The sequence below is a fragment of the Aquarana catesbeiana genome, linkage group LG02, assembly GCF_042186555.1.
Source record: "Aquarana catesbeiana isolate 2022-GZ linkage group LG02, ASM4218655v1, whole genome shotgun sequence".
In the NCBI taxonomy this organism is placed as follows: domain Eukaryota; kingdom Metazoa; phylum Chordata; class Amphibia; order Anura; family Ranidae; genus Aquarana; species Aquarana catesbeiana.
Window position 1 is genome coordinate 74,812,850 of NC_133325.1, and position 18,202 is coordinate 74,831,051.

The 18,202-nt window shown below is 42.6% G+C and overlaps 1 protein-coding gene across 3 annotated transcripts in view; it reads left to right on the forward strand.

The window, feature by feature from the left end:
• Nucleotides 1-18,202, forward strand: part of CNTN5 (contactin 5) — a 2,213,095-nt gene that overhangs the window by 922,068 nt on the left and 1,272,825 nt on the right. The window contains exon 1 of one of the 3 annotated variants that reach the window (XM_073613050.1): nt 10,826-11,016. The exons of the other annotated variants lie outside the window; for them this stretch is intronic. The gene's annotated coding sequence lies outside the window, so the exon portion shown is untranslated. Of the gene's footprint in view, nt 1-10,825; nt 11,017-18,202 lie in introns of those variants that run through there. 3 annotated transcript variants of the gene reach the window in all.

Sequence of the window (18,202 nt, forward strand, 5' to 3'; positions counted from 1 at the left end):
GCTGAGCTCAGCTGCTGCTGCTGCTACAGAGGGGGGCGCGCTTTTTGAATGTGCTAACGTCACTAAATGTTTTTCTTGGATTTAAAGCTAAAGTACTGAGTTTGACTACAAGATGGTGGTCAGTATCACAGGATATTTATTCTTATGATACTAAGCACCATCTAGTGGCCAAATGCAGTATTTTCAATTTTAAATATATGAAACACACTTGTCCAGCACAAGAAATAGCCTAAAACATTCACTTTTCTGCCCCTTTAAAAACAAAACAAATGTGAATGCACGTTCACTGGGAGAATCTTTTTTAAATACACCCAATAGTGTTAGGTTTACATGTACTTTTAGGCCCCATGTGCACTATGTTCTTTTGAACGCTTTTCTCCTGACAGGAGAAAAGTAGTGCTAAAAACACATCTAAAGCCACATTTTTTAAACATGTTTAGTTCAGGTGTGTCAAGCATTTGGGCGTTCATTCATTCTTTTAGCCAGAATAGTAATTTATTTTGCCCATTGAAATTAGAGGTGCACCGATTGGACGTTTTGGTGCGGAAACCGAAAATGCAGGATGCACTTGGCTGAAACTGAAAATGACAGTTTTTATATATAATTGTATTATATTTGACTTTTTAATGAATATCATCCATTGAAATTAATATGAATTTATTGTCGGCCATTATTGGCCCCTTTAGCGCAAGAAAAGCTCAAGAAAAATGCATCCCTTTAAACTCTATGTATGTCTTCACACTGGTCGGTTGGGCTTCGATTATGGTGCTAAAAAATCCAGCTTGGTGCTTTTTTGGTCACTTAAAAAAAAAAAACGCACCTCCTAGTTCAAATGCATTGAAAACGCAGCAAGAACGCATCATTAATGCAATAGTGTTATGTTTTTGATGCAGTTTTAGAGTCACATGACCTATGAATAAAACACAATAAGCACAGTAAATCATGGGAAAATCGCCCCAAAATCACGGCAAAATCACAGTTCGGTGTAAAAATCGCTGTGCATTTGCAGTAAAATCATGGCAAAAACGCAGTGAATTCGCCGTAAAATTGTGGTGCTTTTTCGGTGCCATTATCAGCACCTTTTCTCTTATCGGCCGAATGCCGATAACACCATTTTTGGGCCAAAATGTTTTTGGACCCAATTTGGGCATTTTTTTTCTGCCCAAAGGCTCCTCTCCTGAATGTGATTTTGGTGCTTTCAGACTTCTGCCCTAAAACTCCCCTGCCTCTAAATGCCTGTAAACACCTATGTGTGCATGGACACAGGAGTTGATTTACTAAAGGCAAATAAACTGTGCCCTTTGCAAAGTGCAGTGACACTCTGCAAGTAAAGTTGCTCCAGAGCTTAGTAAATGAGGGTGAGAGCTGCTGACTTCCATCATCCAATCAGGTGCAAGCAAAAACAGTTTTGTTTTTTTTCCTTGCACGTGATTGGGTATACTTTTCAAAGTGAAACTGCCTCATTTACTAAGCTCTGGGGCAATTGCTCTTGTAGAGTGCAACTGCATTTGCAAAGTGCACAACTATTTGCCTTTAGTAAATCAATCCCATAGGCTTTTCAATGTGCTTAGGAGCAGCAGAGTTTATATGCAGTTGAAGCTCCTTTCCTGAATGCAGAAGAATCACATTCAGGAGAGGAGCTTTTGAGCATAAAATTTGCCAAATGCTCCTAAATGCATCTAGCATTTAGCGCTTGAGAATTTATTAATTTCCTTGGCTGGAGCAATTTTCAATTCTGGACAATGAAATAAAAAACCCCATAGACCAAAAGTAGGCAATCTCGGCCCTCCAGCTGTGGTGAAACTCCTCTGCCTCTAGGAGTCATGCCTGTGATTGTCAGGGTCTTGCAATGTCTCATGGGACTTGTAGTTTCAAAACAGCTGGAGGGCCGAGGTTGCCTACCCCTGTCATAGGCTAACATACAGGGGCATTTATGGGCAGAAATAAAAATGTAAAATGCCTGTAAAACAGGAAATTGGCAGCTGCAGTGTGCATGAGGCCTAAAACCCAGGCCTACTGAAAAAGCACAGTGGGGTTGATTTACTGAAACTGGAGAGTGCAAAATCTGGTGCAGCCCTGCATAGTAACCAATCAGCTTCCAGGTTTTTTGATCAATGCTTAATTGAACAAGCTGAAGTTAGAAGCTGATTGGGTAACATGTGTGGGAATGTGCTTTTCACAGCAAGGAGACCCAGAAAAATGATTATTTTTAATAATTTTATACAGGATTTACTGTATCTATCACCAACAGTTGGCGCAGTTGGAAGACAGTACAGTTACAATACAATTCAATACAAGAGGAAGTAAGGTAATGTACAATAAAATAAAACATGTACAATAAAACCTATTCATATGACTATATTTGAAAAAAAAAAATTATAATTAATTCATTCATTCATTTTTGTCTTTAATAAAAAAAAAATATATATATATAAAATAAGGTGCAGAGCCACTCTACATTCCTGGTCAGTTTTTAGAAGAACCCTGAATGAAGGAGCATTGTGATAACCAGTATATAACAGGCAGATGTTTTTCTCTTGAAACCCCATGGCATCAGAGAGGCATCTGCTTATAGTTCTGGAGCATTATTTCCCAGGAGAAAATTATATAGAAATTTACAAAACATGAAAGTGGTTATACATACATCTCATATCAAGGACAATATTTATTTTTATTACTTTATAAAGGCACACGTAAAGCACTATCTCTTAATAATCAACGGTGACTGTTTTGAAGTCTCGCAATACACAGGGCTCCCGCGTAGGTGGAATAATTAAAGGAGCAGGATTTTATACCTGTATCATCTCCATTTTGTGTCGATCTCTGATCATGACAGAATCAATGTTGTTTACTGCATTGAATTAAAAAGGCACCATGGGGTGGCCACCGTATCTGGGCACAGCGGGGGGTGATTCCTTCTGAATTTTACTTATTTCTAATGTTGGTTTCCACATCAGCCCGGCGCTGCCAATAAAAGGCTTGGGACAGATGAGACGGACAAAAGTTATAATAAATATCTTTTTTCTTTTCTTTTTCTTCTTCTTCTTTTTTTTTTTCAGAAGTAAATACAGTTTTAGCCGTGGTCCATTCCTCTGCCTCATTAAAATGTTTTTCTTCTTTACAAAGAATCTTATGCATTAAAAAACATGTCCAAGAAATAATTCTGGTCTCACGGCACTGTTGTTTATTCCTGATTGTCTGCAAATGTCCACTTCTTTTGATTTGTTCAGAGGATGCAATGTTTTATTTTTTTTATTTTTTTTCAAAACTATTCTTCTGAGTGATAAACAGATCAGGCATACTGTATAGCTAAATTATACAGCTAAAATCCAAATATGGCTTTCCTACCAAAAGAACTGTTGTTCAACGTTTTTTATTGAAAGATCAACATATGGTAACAAGTATAATGTATCAATTAAAGGTATTTTAGTAGTTACATGTAAATTAAAGAAGCAGGTTTCGGCATTGTATTTAATATAACACACAGATAGCAATGTGGGCTATATTGTTGATATGAGACCTCTGGCATGAGGGTCTTTCATGCATATATTTTCAAACTTAGTAAAATCATCTACAGAGTCGTCAATGCTTAGGAAAGGAATACAAAAGTTCTTAATTTGAAGGTAACAAAATATTTCTGATTGGGGGAGCCCAAAAGACTTGCATAAGTCTGGGAAGGGACGAATTGTTGTATTTAGGATCATGTGATGTAAACATGTTATACCTGCTTTGGACCAAGCCCCGAAAAGATCTGGGATAAGTCCATGCTGGACAGAAAGCTGGGTTTTTGAGAAAAGATAGAAGTGGATTATGTTTGGATTGCAGACCATGAGAGTTTTTTGAGTCTATCCCAGATAGCTAGAGAATGTTTAGTGATTGGGTTTTTTAAAGTTTTACGATCTATGGGACGTAACCATAAAATATTGTCTATGGAGAGAGAGTCACAATCTATGGCTTTGATGGTAACCCACAGGAGAATCCCAGTTTTGGAGTGATAGTTTATGGATTGTGTTAGTTGAGCGGCTTTATAATATAATGAAATGTTTGGAAATCTTAGGCCACCATGGATTTTGGGAAGAAATAAGGTTTCTCTAGATATCTGTGGTTTGAGTTTCCCCCAAGTAAATTTTATAAATTTTAGTTGTATTATTCTAAGGAAATAGGCCGGGATGTGTTTTGGAAGAACTCTGAAAAGGTACAGGAATTTAGGAAGTATGGCCATCTTTATTATATTTATTTTCCCTACCAAAAGAATTGTAATTCTGTGCAGACACTCTTGATTCAGAGTCCAGTGCAGTTAACCAATGCAGCTTGGTCACGAAACTGCCCCAGCCTACTGACTGAACATTTTGGAAAAGCAGCATACTGATAGAAGCCCCACTCATTTTATTAACATGTTTATTCCGTTTTCTCCTCTTGTTAGCAAGGCTCCGGTGTTAGACTGACAGCACTATTGTATGCCATAGAGTTCAAATTATCTCACATGTGGGCCCTTCCTTTACCATTCAGAACACATGTGATTCATAAAGCTAAAGTGATGTTCAGGGTAACCTCCAGCTTAAACTAGTTTATCGGGAAAGTGACAAACATATGGTATAAATTTCCCACTTATGCGGTCAAGATGTAGTCTGGGAATAAACTGGCAGCTTGGTTTGGGTCTTCTTTTTTCTGGAACATCTATCATTATAGACATTAGAATTAATATACCATAGATTTATTTTTGCAATGATTTTGGTTGATTTTATTATTATTATTATTATTATTATTATTATTATTTATGTAGCACTAATGCATTGACAAACACTTTGAAATGTCTGTTTATTAGTCATGCCATCCTGGGGGTTTCAGACATGGTGAAATGTCATGAGAAAACCATGGGGGGCTGCCATTGCTGACCTCTCCCCTGGGAATGTAATGCCGCGTACACACGGTCGGACTTTTCGTCTACAAAAGTCCAACGGACGCTGACGGACTAAAGCTGGCTGGTAATCCGATCGTGTGTGGGCTTCTCCGGACTTTCAACTGACTTTTTTAGCCTCAAATCCGACGGACTTTAGATTTGAAACATGCTTCAAATCTTTACGTCGTAAGTACGACGGACCCCGAAATCCGCTCGTCTGTGTGCTAGTCCGACGGACAAAAACCCATGCTAGGGCAGCTATTGGCTACTGGCTATGAACTTCCTTATTTTAGTCCGGTGTACGTCATCACGTACGAATCCGTCGGACTTTTGTGTGGTCGTGTGTAGGCAAGTCCGTTCGTAAGAAAGTCTGCCGCAAGTCCGCCGAAGGTACGTCGGAAGTATGTCGGACAGGCTGTCGGACTTTTGTAGACGAAAAGTCCGACCGTGTGTACGCGGCATAAGGTCCCTGGCTATAATGCTTATGCTTTTATGCCAAAGGTTTCTGAGCCTCTAACCCCAAACACATATAGGGATAAGGAATTCTAATTCTTTTACTCATTTATGTGTTTCAGATCTGTGTCCCAAAAATATTAAAGTCAGAAAAAGGCAGACAACAAGTATTTTTAAAAGAGGGTCAGCAATGACAGATTATAGTATATACCATACAGCTGTTGTTCTGACAGCCCAGCCTGAACACCAGAAAATACACAAATTCCAGGGCGTGAGTGTCAAGAAAAGATGATATACTTCTTTTAAAAATATGTGTTTCACATGGCTCACAGCAATTGGTTTGAGCAATGCTGGCCCACAAAAATGTGATCATTTACCTATAGGTGAAGCTTAGTGGGCTGTGTCAGTCTTGTCTTGGATTCTCCAACAGTGAGATTTTTTTATCTTAATTTTCAATTTTCTCAATGTCACTTGGGAATGTTGAGTGTTCTCAACTACATTTGTTGTTCCTATTACATATTCCATAATGTAAAAAAAAAAACAAAAAAAAAAAACAGGCATAACAGAAACCCCCATAATGCCCACAGTGGGTGTTCAAACCCTGGAACTCTAAGAGCCCACACTGGGGCTGTTTGCAGGCGCTATTGCGCTAATAATAGCGCCTGCAAACCGACCCGAAAGTGCCGCTACTTTCATTCCAGTGTGAAAGCCCCGAGGGCTTTCACACTGGAACGATGCGCTGGCAGGACGGTAAAAAAAGTCCTGCCAGCAGCATCTTCGGAGCGGTGAAGGAGCGGTGTGTATACCGCTCCTTTACCGCTCCTGCCCATTGAAATCAATGGGACGGCGCAGCTATACCGCCGGCAAAGCGCCTCTGCAGAGGCGCTTTGCGGTGGTATTTAACCCTTTCTTGGCCGCTAGCGGGGGGCCGCATACCAACGGTAAAACGCCGCTAATAATAGCGGCGTTTTACCACCGACGCCGCCCCTGCCCCAGTGTGAAAGGGCTCTAATACTTCGTACACATGGTCGGACTTTCTGGGAAGCTAGGTCCGACGTACTTGCCACCAGACTTCCGTCAGGCTACCTCCGGACTTTCTGAATGGATGGACTTGCCTACACACGACCGGACTTTCTGGCAGACTAGGTCCGCCGGTCTTCCATCGGACTTTCGGCAGAGTTATGGCGGACTTTCAGAATGAACGGACTTGCCCACACACGGCCAAGTCCGTTCATTTTGAACGTGACCCGGGTATGACGGGACTAGAAAAGGAAGTCAATCTCACCGCTTTTATCGGCGAGATTGACACCTTGCGAGCCCCGTCGCGGGGCATTCCAGGCCCTTAGGTCTGGTATGCATTTTAGGGGGAACCCCCTACGCCGAAAAAACAGTGTGGGCTCCCCCCAAAATCCATACCAGACCCCGATCTGAGCATGCAGCCCAGCCAGTCAGGAAAGGAGGTGGGGACGAGCGAGTGTCCCCCCCTCCTGAACCGTACCAGGCCGCATGCCCTCAACATGGGGGGGTGGGTGCTTTGGGGGAGGGGGCACCCTGCGGCCCCCCCACCCCAAAGCACCTTGTCCCCATGTTGATGAGGACAAGGGCCTCTTCCCGACAACCCTGGCCGTCGGTTGTCGGGGTCTGCGGGCAGGGGGCTTATCGGAATCCGGGAGCCCCCTTTAATAAGGGGGCCCCCAGATCCCGGCCCCCCACCCTATGTGAATGAGTATGGGGTACATGGTACCCCTACCCATTCACCTAGGGAAAAAGTGTCAATAAAAAAACACACTGCACAGCTCCGGGGTCTTCTTCCGGCTTCAGGGGTCTGTCCGGTTCTTCTCCGCGCTCTCCGGGTCTTCTGCCGGGCTCCTCCGCTATCTTCTGCTCTTTTGCAGCTCTTTTGTTAGCAGGGGCCTGGACTTCTGCCTTCTGTCTTCCGCCTTCTTCCTTCTCTTCTTCTCTTCTTCCGATGTTGACACAACACTCTCTCCGGCTTTAATGCTCTCTGAGCACTCCGATGTGACTTATATAGGCGGTGACCCCGCCCCCTTATGCCGTCACAGTCCCTGGGCATGCTGGGACTGTGATGTCATAAGGGGGCATGGTCAACATCACCCGGTGACCACGCCCCCTTATGATGTCACATTCCCAGCATGCCCAGGGACTGTGAGGGCATAAGGGGGCAGGGTCACCGCCTATATAAGTCACATCGGAGCGCTCAGAGAGCATTCCAGCCAGAGAGAGCGTCGTGTCAACATCAGAAGAAGAGAAGAAGAGAAGAATAGAAGGAGAGAAGGAAGAAGGCAGAAGACAGAAGGCAGAAGTCCGGGCCCCTGCTAACAAAAGAGCTGCAAAAGAGCAGAAGATAGCGGAGGAGCCCGGCAGAAGACCTGGAGAGCGCGGAGAAGAACCGGAGAGACCCCTGAAGCCGGAAGAAGAAACTGTCTAATAAATTACTTTAAAAACCTGTGCAGTGTGTTTTTTTTATTGACACTTTTTCCCTAGGTGAATGGGAAGGGGTACCATGTACCCCATAGTCATTCACATAGGGTGGGGGGCCGGAATCTGGGGGCCCCCTTATTAAAGGGGGCTCCCGGATTCCGATAAGCCCCCGCCCGCAGACCCCAACAGCCAATGGCCAGGGTTGTCGGGAAGAGGCCTTTGTCCTCTTCAACATGGGGACAAGGTGCTTTGGGGTGGGGGGCCGCAGGGCGCCCCCCCTCCCCCATAGCACCCACCCCCCATGTTGAGGGCATGCGACCTGGTATGGTTCAGGAGGGGGGGGCGCTCGCTCGTCCCCACCCCCTTTCATGACCACAGCTGGGCTGCGTGCTCGGATCTGGGTCTGGTATGGATTTTGGGGGGATCCCACGACGTTTTTTTCGGCGTAAGGGTTCCCCTTAAAATCCATACCAGACCTAAGGGCCTGGCATGCCCCGCGCTCGCCGCAATAGGAAAATTTGTTTCTCCTATTGTAGCGAGCGCGAGATGCAGTACCCTGCCCTTGTGTCGTATCTGGTCCGTCGGACCAGCATACAGACGAACGGGCTTTCCGTCAGGAACTCAGTCCGGCGGAGTTACGACATAAAGATTTGAAGCAGGCTTCAAATCTAAAGTACGTCGGATTTCCGACCGAAACGGTCCATCAGAAGTCTGATGCAGACCACACACGATCAGATTGTCCGCCGGATTTTGTCCGGCGGCGTCCGGCGGACTTTTGTAGCCGAAAAGTCCGACCGTGTGTACACGGCATAACACCAACATCTCACTAATAGAGTCCCCAACAGATACAATGACCTATCAATATCTACCAAAAAAATAATATTCCTATTTATGGACTAACTCAATGTTAGTTGAGGATGTTGAGTGATCTCACCTACCTTTGTATGTTCCTATTAAATATGCCATAATGTCAAAAAAGTAAAAAAAAAATAACTTGCATAGCAGAAATCCCTCATAATTCTCACAGCAGATGCTTAGACCTTGGAACTCCAAAACTGAGACCCCCAAGAGATATCAGAATCTGATATTCTGAGAAATTAGAAACTGTCAGCATCTATTACATATTTGGTAATATGTCAAAAAGGTTAATGTTCCATGAGGCCGAATGGGAACCATTCCTATTGCCTTCAGCAGGTGTTCAGATCCTGGAGCTCAAACACTGTGTTCCTATCCACCTTTGTGCGCTCCTATTACATATTTCATAATGTCAAAGCAGTAAATATTCCAATAGGTGTATAGGGAACCCTTCATAATGCCCACAGCAGGTGTTTAGACCCTGGAACTCAAACACTGAGAACTCACCAACAGAATCCCTGAGAGGTTTCATAAACTGTCAGCATCTGGCAAAAATGTAATATTCATCTTGGTTGCCTAACTCATTGTCACTTGGCAGTGTTGTGTGTTCCCACCTACCTTTGTGTGCTACTATCACATAATCAGTAATGTCAAAGAAGTAAAAAACCTAAAAGGTCGTATAGGAGCCCCTCATTATGCCCACAGCAGGTGTTCAGACGTTGGAACTCCAACACTGACATCTCACCAATACAGTTCTTGAGCAATATTGGAAACGGTCAGCATCTACCATAGAAGGGAAATATCCTTTTTGGTGGACTTACTCAATGTCCCATAGGATTTTTTAATGTTCTCACTATTTTTGTGTGCTCCTTTTACATTATTCATAATGTGAAAAAAGTAAAAAAATCCAGTTGGCACATTGGGAACCTCTCATAATACCTGGGTGTTCAGACCCTGGAACTCAAACACTAATGCTGCGTACACACGAATGGATTTTCCGACAACAAAACCGTGGATTTTTGTCCAAAGGATTTTGGCTTAAACTTGTCTTGCATACGCACGGTCACACAAATGTTGGCCAAAAATTCTGAACGTGAGAACGCGGTGATGTACAACATGTATGAGGAGACTATAAAAAGGAAGTTCAATAGCCAGTGCCGCTGCTTGTGCTTGATTCAGAGCATGCGTGAACTTTTGTGCGACGGACTTGTATGATCGGATCGAAAAATTTGAGAATCTGCTATCAAACATTTGTTGGCGGAAATTGCGACAGCAGATGTTCGATGGAGCATACAAACGGTCGGACATTTCCCGTCGGAAAATCCGACCATGTGTATGCGGCATTAGATTTCACCAATAGAATGCCTAAGTGATAAAAGGAACTGCCAGCATCTACTTTCAAAAAGAAATGATCCCTTTTGGTAGACTAACTGAATGCCCCTTGGGAATGTTCATATTTCCTACCCACATTTGTGTGCTCCTATTAAATATTTCATAATATCAAAGTAGTAAATAATCTAGGTTTAAGGGGGGAACTCCTTATATTGCCCACAGCAGGTGTTTAGATCCTGGAACTCAAACACTGAGATCTCACAAAGTATCCCTTTTGGTTGAGGAACTCAGTGTCACTTGGGAGTTTTGAGTGTTTTCATCTTCCATTGTGTGCTTCTTTTACATATTTCATAATGTGAAAAAAGTAAAAAAAAAATATCCAGCTGGCAAAATGGGAACTCTCAAAAATGCCCAAAGCAGGTGTTTAGACCCTGGAACTTCCACAATCAGATCCCACCAACAGAGTCCCAGGGAGGTATAAGGAATATTTAGCATCCACCTAAAAAGGAAATCCCTTTTGACAGACTACTAGTATGTTTTTGGGAGGAATTCTTTATAGTACATTACAGGCAGTTATAAGAGAAGGCATTTTGCTACTTACAGCAAAAGTGTTAAAGTGCATAATTATCTTGATTTATCTTGATCTTTATCATAATTATCTTGATTTACTGACATTTTAATTGCCATCACCCCATTAATACCCATTGTAAAAAGAATGTTCTGAGCTGCCTTATCAATAAAGCGACATATATCGAGGGGAGGTTTAAGAGGTAGGATGAGCTGCCTACAAAGGACTTGGGAAGAGGAGGCATCACATCTTATTATACACCCTCCCCCAGTCTAGTCACCAGTCACTGAATCATGGTCGCTGATCCTCTCACATGCAGTCACTGCGAAGCACAGACTGCAAATAGAAGTAACCATGGTTTGCGTTGTACAGAAACCCTTCATATAATCGTTAAAGAGCAGCCGGAGACTGAGGCAGGAGACGGTACAGAAGGATTGCAGAGTGATGAGCCTTGGAGTCATCTAAGGTGAGGATCTCATGCTTTACAATAGCAAGCAGGTATCTTTTAAATCTCTGTTAAGTGCATTGTCTGGACTCATTAGGTAAAGGCATGTATACAAAGTTATTGGACATGGCAACTTCTGTTTTTTTACTAGCCGAGCTTTTTGAAATCTTGATGTATTGTCTTTTTTTGTGCAGACTTTATGAAATCCTCACATATGTTGGATGCTAGGAATAGCTTAACTATTGAATGAACACTTCTATCATTATAGTAATCTCATTTCCCTTCATGTAAATAAATCAGCAAACTGCTAATGCTATCTTGGAAACATTACAATTTTGCCATTTAGCATCAGTTTAACTTAAATTAGGGATCTTGAAAAATGTAAGTTTGTATAAAATGTACAATGAACTTCTTCTATTGGCTCCCATTTGGTCTGCTAAGGCCTCATGCACACTGGATGTTATAATAACGTTATAAAAACGCCAGTAGCTTTGCAGAGAGTTTTTCAACCTTTTTCAGAGTTTTTTAGCATCTTACCTGAGTTTGTAGCGTTAGCATTTTTAAGCATTTTTTTTTTCAATGGGATCAAAAACATTAAAAAAAAACTGATGAGCCGCGTTTTTGAGCGTATATTTGCATTCTTAGGTTTTTTGTTTGATGTTAGAGCGTTTTACAGCTGAAGAAACTCCTCTCAGAACCGACTTGTTTTGGGGGGTTTTTCCAGCCAAAAAACGCCCCAGCCAAAAACAGTTGATAACAGCCTATGTGTGCATAGACACATAGGATAACATGCTGGAGAGTTTATGGACTGTAGAAAAAAATGTCTGAAGCCAAAAACAGCAGCTGTAAAAACGTCCAAAAATGTCCAGTGTGCATGAGGCCTAAAAGTACCATTGAAAGCATTTTGTGTTAGCTGTTCAAAATATAAAAAAAGTAAGAATTATATTAGAAGATTGTATTCAAATTTCACAGCTCTCCTGTGTCATGCAGTGTTAATTTTGGCAGCAAATTTTGATTTAGTTTTAGTCGCAGTCTTATTCCCTGTACACACGGTCGGACATTGAACATGGTGGTGGTAGCATCATGTTGTGGGGATGCTTTTCTTCAACAGGGACAGGGAAGCTGATCAGAATTAATACAGGGCAATCTTAGAAGAAAACCTGTTATGCGGCGTACACACGATCGCACATTCCGACAACAAAATCCATGGATTTTTTCCGACGGATGTTGGCGCAAACTTGTCTTGCATACACACGATCACACAAAGTTGTCGGAGAATCCGATCGTTCTAAAGTGACGTAAAACACATATGTCTGGACTATAAAAGGGGCAGTAGCCAATAGCTTTCGTCTCTTAATTTATTCTGAGCATGCGTGGCACTTTGTGCGTCGGATTTGTGTACACACGATCGGAATTTCCGACAACGGATTTTGTTTGTCGGAAAATTTTATAGCAAGCTCTCAAACTTTGTGTGTCGGAAATTCCTATGGAAAATGTGTGATGGAGCCCACACACGGTCGGAATTTCAACAACAACAAGGTCCTATCACCCATTTTCCATCTGAAAATCCGACCATGTGTACAGGGCATTAGTCTTTTGACTAAAATCCCAGTACATTTCTGCAGCACATTTTAGTAGACTAAAATTTTTTAGTCGACTAACAATTTTTAGCCGACTAAAATCAAATCGGTTTAGTTAAATTGTAATGTGTTATTCAAGCATTTCTCTAGAATTTCCAAATGTATTATTTATACTGGAGTAAAATATTCAAATATGTTATTATTTATGGTATTAAGTTTTGAACAAACTCACAAATTTAGCCGCTCTGGGTGGTCTGAGGAGGCCTGTAATGCACAGTGCTCTGGATGGTGGTCTCAGGAGGCCTGTAAAGCACAGTTCTCTGGACGGTGGTCACAGGAGGCCTGTAATGCACAGTGCTCTGGATGGTGGTCTCAGGAGGCCTGTAAAGCACAGTTCTCTGGACGGTGGTCACAGGAGGCCTGTAATGCACAGTGCTCTGGACAGTGGTCTGAGGAGGCCTGTAATGCTGCACAGTGCTCTGGACAGTGGTCTGAGGAGCCCTGTAATGCTGCACAGTGCTGTGGACAGTGGTCTAGCAGGCCTGTAATGTGGCACAGTGCTGGATGGTGGTCTGAGGGGAGACCTGTAATGCACGGTGCTCTGGGATGGTGGTCCAAAAGGCCTGTAATACTGCATGGTGCTTGATGGTGGTCTCAGGAGAGGCCTGTAATGCACAGTGCTCTGGATTCCAGCGGTAAGAGGGTAAGAGGAGGCCTGTAATGCACGCAGTGCTCTGGATGGTAGTCTAAGGGCAGGCCTGTAATGTACACACTCACAGTTCTCTGCTCTGGATCGTGGGTCGGATCTCTCGTCAGGAGGCCTGTAATGCACAGTGCTGCTTTGGACCTGTGATGCTGCACAGTGCTAACTGCTTAGCATGGGGCTCCGTGGAAACCGGAATTTCACGAGGGTAAACTTCCCTCCCTCAAATTTTAGTTTCAACTAAAACGGAATTGATTATTTTGTCATAGTTTTCATCAATGGTAGAAAACGTGGTATACTTTTCGTTTCGTTTTCGTCACTGTAAAAGAGCCACTGACAAAAATTTTGCCTAAAATGTTTTCATTGACGAAATTAACATGGTGTCATGTGCACACTTCCTGTGTTATCTCAAGGGGTCTGTAAAGTTTTTGTCTTGCACTACAGAGCAATTAGTCCCTATGCTGTGGAGATGATGGCAATGGGCAGGATTCAGTAGATTAACTACAGACAACTGGGCAAGGCTGACAGCAATTTTTAAAATTCAAGTTCACAAAAAGACTGTCATTGTACTGTCATTGCACAACGGGACTTGGTTGACTATGTGCACTACTGTCCGGTGAACTTATATTTCACTGTACTTCCAGGGTACAGCGAATAAAACATGGAGATATGTGCATATATTTTTTCACTGCTACCTTTCTTTTATACTGACTTTGTAAAGTAACAGATGCAATAATTTAAAGGGACAGAAGGATTTGGTTGTGAAACAAGAACAGTCCTTTTAAATGAGGGACATTTTGGAGCTATAGGAATTGCTGCACTTTTACAGCTTTGTTTAGGGGTTTTGGGCAAGATTGCAATAGGCAACTGGTTTTCTGATTTAAAGGAACCCACTAACTATTTGTAGATAATAAACAGATGGCAGCATGGAGAAAAGTAGGGAAAAACACAGGGATAAGGTCTAGGAGCGGGGAAGGGGAGTCGGAGAAGAGCTGGCAGGTGTGGTGACATCATTGTGTTGGCACTCCTTGATTACATGGGGCAATAAGTAGAATACTGCATTGAACATTTGCATCCTGCAAGATAGGGTGGTTTAAGAACACAATAATACTGGAAAAATGGTACTTTATAGAATCATGATTTGAACATACCTGTGATGGAAACTTGTGCTTTGCCAACACATGGCAAATGCCCCATTGCCCAGCAGCATATATTCTGTTCCCTCACTTCCTCTTTCAACTGTCCAAAATAAAAGAAACTATCTGGTACTTCCAGGTATGTAGGAGCATGTGACTCGCTCCATGTGACTGTGCTTGGTAAACCACCAAGATCAGTGCTATCTGGGGTGGGTCTTTAGCCCGGAGTAAACTACAATTTGAGTGACTTACAGCTTACACATATTGGCTGGTGGCGTTCATAAAAAAAATGAAAAGTGAGTATGTACAATACCTCTAACAAATAAGAGGTTCAACCCTGTATGGGGGAGCACATGTTTACCTAAACTGGAAGTAAACCCGCCTATCGTTTTCAGCCAAGGAAGCTGCCATCTTGGCCTCTGTTAAATCTACAACTGTCATGATGCTGCACATGTGATCGGTTATGAAACCAGCCATTGGATGGTTTGACAGTTTGGTTGAGAGAACAACCAATGTGACAGTTTTTGAAACTGTTAAATGGATGGGTTTACTTCAGCTTTAAGTCCCTCCAACCCCCTTACCTCCCAATCAATGATAGACATCAACATCAAGGATAAAATAGAAAATGGTTAAACCTCTGCTGTTTTTTATTTGGCTTTATCCTTTTGTGGATATTTCTCTTCACTTTGCTGAACTTTTCTTTTACATTCTAGTCTCCTGGCTGTTATGCCGACACTATTTGAAATTTGACTTTTCTCTAACTCTCCTGATATACATAGTTGTTCTAGGTCCAAGTTAAAAGTATCAAAGTTAAAGGAGCAACATAAAAGCTAGACAACAAGCAATTTCCGAAGGAGGTCATTAATGCTGGTCTCCAAAAATCTCTAAGGGTCTATTTAATGTTATAAGACAGCAGCTCTACTAACAATGTATACCTTCACTAAACGTATTCTCAGCAAACTCGGATTTGTTGTTTTTGATGAGCTAAAGCTTAACAATCAGAAACCATCTTGCTTCCAGATTAGTATTGCAGCTCAGTGCAAGTCTATTGTCTTTGCAAATTCTGGAAGTCATAGAAAAAAATATGCAATCAAACACTGCACTAACAATGTCAATGTCTTTCCTACACTTGCTACACTTGTTACAGTGGTTGTAGGCACCAGAGTTAGACCTAGTGCACTCAGTAATCAGCTCTCAGTAACATACCTGGTCTGACATGCTGCCCCCTCTCTTCCTTAGCAGTACATGTTAGGACATGGGGGAGTGGCTGTTACTCAGCTATGCCAGCACATAGCATTGGAGTGAAAGGCAGGAAGCAGCAGTTTAAATGAGTGACAAAAAAGTATTTTCTGTGCAATAGTTTTTATTTGGTTTTCAAAGGATAACAGATTTAGGTTCACCCACGCAGGGGGACTACACAAGTACACAGAATAGCAATAGTAAACATATAATCAATCATATACAGCTAACAGTTTCAGATTCTGGGCTAAGATTAGTGTGTTCATAAGCCAGTAAATTCCCCAGAGCCAGAAATCCTGGTGTAGAACATACAGCAGAGAAAAAGAAGGACCAGAAAGAAGGGAAAGGAAAAGAGAGGGAAGGGAAAGGAGATGGGGGGGGGGGGGTGTCGGGTTGTAAGTGTCTGGAAGCCTCCGTGGACTCAGGGACACCTCAACTGGTAGAGAAGGTAGGGAGTACATAATCCATGGTCCTCTTAAGATACTGGCCAGTTTTTCATTAGTAAAAAAGTATTTTAAGGCCAAACTCAGAGAACTAAGACAAGGTCTACTCTTGCAGAGCTCACCACCCCAACCCGCACTGTAAAACTTAAATGATCATTTAGTGAAGAGGTGCAAGGTTAAGGTGTATTACTTACACTATCCCTCCAGTACTGTCCTCATCTACCCAATGCTCCTGTCTGTGGACGGTCCTTCGGTCCATCACCTACAATGCATGTCTTTTAACCCTGCATGAAGGAGGTGAGCATGTGGCCATGGCTGAGAGCGCCTTAGAGAGGCAGCAAGGCATAGATTGAGAGAGCCTGCCATAGCCAGAAATAAGGTAATTATTACATCTTATCCCTGAACCATAGACTAAACAAGCATTCAACTCTTGCAGTGTTGGGGAGGGGGGGGGGCGGATTATGTCTAATTCTCGCAGTTCAAGTTTAAGGGATTTTTCAAGCAAAGCATCAGTAACAAATCACAAGAGAACTATAAAAAATGGTGTGATGCTTCAAGAAGGATTCACTGCTAACAATTTAGTGTTTAGGTGACAATTTGTGGCATTATTTACGCAGTCACTCTTCAAGATTACTGACTGCATCATTATACTTATAGACAGCCAATAGAGAGAGAACATTGAACATATTGCACAAAATTTATAACAACACTTAAGCCTCGTACACACGATCGGATTTTCTGACGGGAATTGTGTGATGACAGGCTGTTGGCGGAAAATCCGATCGTTTGTATGCTCCATCGGACAATTGTTGTCGGATTTTCTGCGAAAAAATGCTGGATGGCAGGCTTTAAAATTTTCCGTGGACAAATGTCTGTTGTCGGATTTCCTGAGCGTGTGTACACAAGTCCTTCGCACAAAAATCCAAAGTAAAAATACGCATGCTCGGAAGCAAGGACAAGCCAGAAGCGGTCGGTCTTGTAATCTAGCATTCGTAATGGAAAATTAACATTCGTGACGTGGCAAATGATGAAATCTTGAAATGCAGCGCACAATTCTCTTCTTCTTTAATGGGATAATAATGAAGCTGCTTTGCTGGTGATACTGATGAAGTTATTGCAAACACATTTTCAAAAGCTATTTTTTTCTAGCGATATCAAGAATAATATTATTATGCTTGTTTTTTTTTTGTTTTTTTTTTGTGCAAGTTACCACAACACCATTATCCCGTAGTTTTTGAGATCAAAGATACAACTATGTTGGTGTCCCTTGCTAATTTTACATTGTATTTTTTAACCCCTTCCCGCCGACCGAACGCATATATGCGTCCTCGGCTTTCCGGGGTTATACCGGGATGATGCCCGCAGCTGCAGGCATCATCCCGGTACCGTTGTTTTCAGCGGGCGATCGGCTACTCGAATATAACAACCGATGCGGCTAAAAGCCGCTCGGTTGTTATACCGAAGGAGCGGGAGGGGACATCCCCCCCCTCCCGCCGCCTCCCGCCGCTGTTACCGGGCCTCCTGTGCGATCGGGAGGCCCAGTGTCCGGTCCGCTGCCTTCGGCGGCTGGGGGCGGACTGGAACGAAGCTGCGAGCGGCTTCGTTCCAGCCTTCTTCTTGTAAATGCGGAAGCGACGTCATGACGTCACTTCCCGTTTACTCGGCTGCCAATGGCGCCAAATTTAAAAAAGTACACAGTATTCAGAATCGCCGTTTTCGGCGATCTGAATACTTTGAAGTGTAAAGGAGGGATGGGGGGTCTTTTAGACCCCCCATCCCTCCATAAAGAGTACCTGTCACCACATATTACTGTCACAAGGGATGTTTACATTGCTTGTGACAGCAATAAAAGTAAAAAAAAAAAAAAAAAAAATTTAAACACAATTTATAAAGTACAAAAATAAATAAATTAAATAAAAAAAAAAAAAAACATTTTTTTAAAGTGCCCCTGTCCCCGCGAGCTCGCGCAGCGAAGAAAACGCATACGGAAGTCGCGGCCGCATATGTAAACGGTGTTCAAACCACACATGTGAGGTATCGCCGCGATCGTCAGAGCGAGAGCAATAATTCTAGCCCTAGACCTCCTCTGTAGCTCAAACCTGGTAA